Source organism: Coenobita brevimanus, chromosome 9, assembly GCF_032717465.1.
Source record: "Coenobita brevimanus isolate Jiangsu-jjx chromosome 9, ASM3271746v2, whole genome shotgun sequence".
Classification (NCBI taxonomy): domain Eukaryota; kingdom Metazoa; phylum Arthropoda; class Malacostraca; order Decapoda; family Coenobitidae; genus Coenobita; species Coenobita brevimanus.
This window is the reverse complement of record NC_136962.1, coordinates 1,150,001-1,152,500: the sequence shown is the minus strand read 5'-3', so window position 1 is coordinate 1,152,500 and position 2,500 is coordinate 1,150,001. Positions and strand designations below refer to the sequence as shown.

Below are 2,500 nucleotides of genomic sequence, written 5' to 3'. Positions count from 1 at the left end.
TGGGGCATGATATTTAAGAGTAATTATTTTCTCCTCTCTCCTTTCCTCCATTCTCTCCTCTTCCTCCCTCCCTTCTCTCCTTTCCTTCTCTCCCCTCCTTCCCTCCCTTTCTCTCCCCTCCTTCCCTCCCTTCTCTCTCCTCCTTCCCTCCCTTTCCCTCCTGTCCTTCCCTTCCTTTGTCTCCCATACTTCTCTCACGTTCTCCCTACTTTCCTCCAAGTCCTAACCCTCTACACACACACACACTCCCTCCCTTTCTCTCCCCTCCTTCCCTCCCTTTCTCTCCCTTCCTACCACGTTTCCTCCAAGTCCTTACCCTCTATACACACACACACACACACACACACACACACACACACCCTACTGCTTTCCCTCCTCTTTCCTTCACCTTATCCTCTTCTCTCTCTCTCTCTCACACACACACACACACACACACACACACACACACACACACACACACACACACACACACACACACACACACACCTCGAGGGACTCAGGGAATTAAACCTATTCTCTCTTAGAAAACGGAGACTCAGGGGACAACTGATTGAATGTTTTAAGATTGTAAAAGGCTTTAGTAATACTTATTCCAACAAGCTATTCACAGTAATTACCGAGACTGTAACTGGAGGAAATGGCAGGAAGTTGTCTATGTATGTAAGGATATATATATTCACTCTCTCTCATTCTCTCTCTCTCTCCCTCTCTCTCTCAGTAATTACCGAGACTGTAACTGGAGGAAATGGTAGGAAGTTGTCTATATATGTAAGGATGTATATATATTCACTCTCTCTCTCATTCTCTCTCTCTCTCTCTCACTCTCTCAGTAATTGCCGAGACTGTAACTCGAGGAAATGGTAGGAAGTTGTCTATATATGTAAGGATGTATATACAGTATTCACTCTCTCTCTCTCTCTCACTCTCTCTCTCTCAGTAATTACCGAGACTGTAACTGGAGGAAATGGTAGGAAGTTGCCTATATATGTAAGGATATATATATTCACTCTCTCTCTCTCTCTCTCTCTCTCTCTCCCTCTCTCTCTCAGTAATTGCCGAGACTGTAACTGGAGGTAATGGTAGTAAGTTGCCAGCAAGGAGGGCTAATCTTGATACAACCAAAAACTTCTTCACTTCCTCTGTTGTAAGCCAATGCAATAAACTCCCTGGGAATGTGATTGAGAGTGGTACCATAAATATGTTTAAAAAGAGACTGGACATGTATCTCGACGCAATTGCTATCGTTTAGTTAGCATGGAGCAATTATTGTATATTCGCGTCTGCATTCATGTGACTATTAGACACAGACAATATTTTAGAATATATATAATAGATAAACATTCTATTCATCTCTTCATTAAAACAAAAAAACTGCATGCATAGAGTAAGTATGTGGCTGTATGCCCAAATATTCCTTTTCCATATTATTCTACTTTCTGCCTATCCTATAATATTCCTTCAGGTGGTTCATTCCTGCAAGGTATTACTTCCTCTCTTGTTTCCTGTACGGCAAATGCCGGAGGGTCTGGAGGGTGGGGGAGAGAGCCTTCTGCTGTGCTATCCTTTTCTCCTGCTCCTATGCACTATATTAGGATTAAGGCCGGACCACCTCGTAGGCACCGTAAGGTCTGTGTGGTCTGTGTATCTATGTAACTCCTCATACCTTCTACCTCTCTCTCTCTCTCTCTCTCTCTCTCTCTCTCTCTCACACACACACACACACACACTCAATTCTGGTAACTTGATACCTTTGGTCTGGCCTGTTACTGATCCTTCAACCTAACCTTAACCCCCACCCTCCCTCCCTCTCTCTCTCTCTCTCTCTCACACACACACACACACACACACACACACACACACTCACTCACACACACACACACACCTTATCCTACTCCTTTCCCTCCTCTTTCCTTCATCTTTTCCTCTTCTCCTCATCCCTTCTCTCTCTCTCTCTCACTTCAATACTCACTCTCAATTTTCTCCCTCCCCCCTCCCTCCCTTCCTTCCCTCCCTCCCTTCCTTCCCTCCCTCCCTTCCTTCCCTCCCTCCTCCCCCTCCTCCTTTCCCTCCCTCCATCTCTGACCTTCTGACCTCAACCACAGCCTTCAATAACCATAACACACACACAAGCAAGCACAAGTACACACACACCTACATAACATAGATACACACACACCTACACACATATATATACATACACACCTTCACACACACACACACACACACAAACGCACGGACTAATACACACACACACACGCAAGCACAAATACACACACACCTACATAACATAGATACACACACACCTACACACATATATATACACACACCTTCATACACACACACACACACACACATAGGCTACATAACATACACATACCTACACACACTTACATACATACACACCTACATACATACCTCTCTCTCTCTCTCTCTCTCCAAGTTCCTCCAACCTTCTCTCCCTTTCTCTCTTTCCTCCCATCTTTCCTTCAACTCTTTCTCT

General features: G+C 44.6%; 1 protein-coding gene across 1 annotated transcript in view; it reads right to left on the bottom strand.

Moving 5' to 3' along the window:
- cno (adherens junction formation factor afadin) overlaps positions 1–2,500 on the bottom strand; it is a 284,268-nt gene that overhangs the window by 245,659 nt on the left and 36,109 nt on the right. The gene's annotated exons all lie outside the window — the stretch shown is intronic.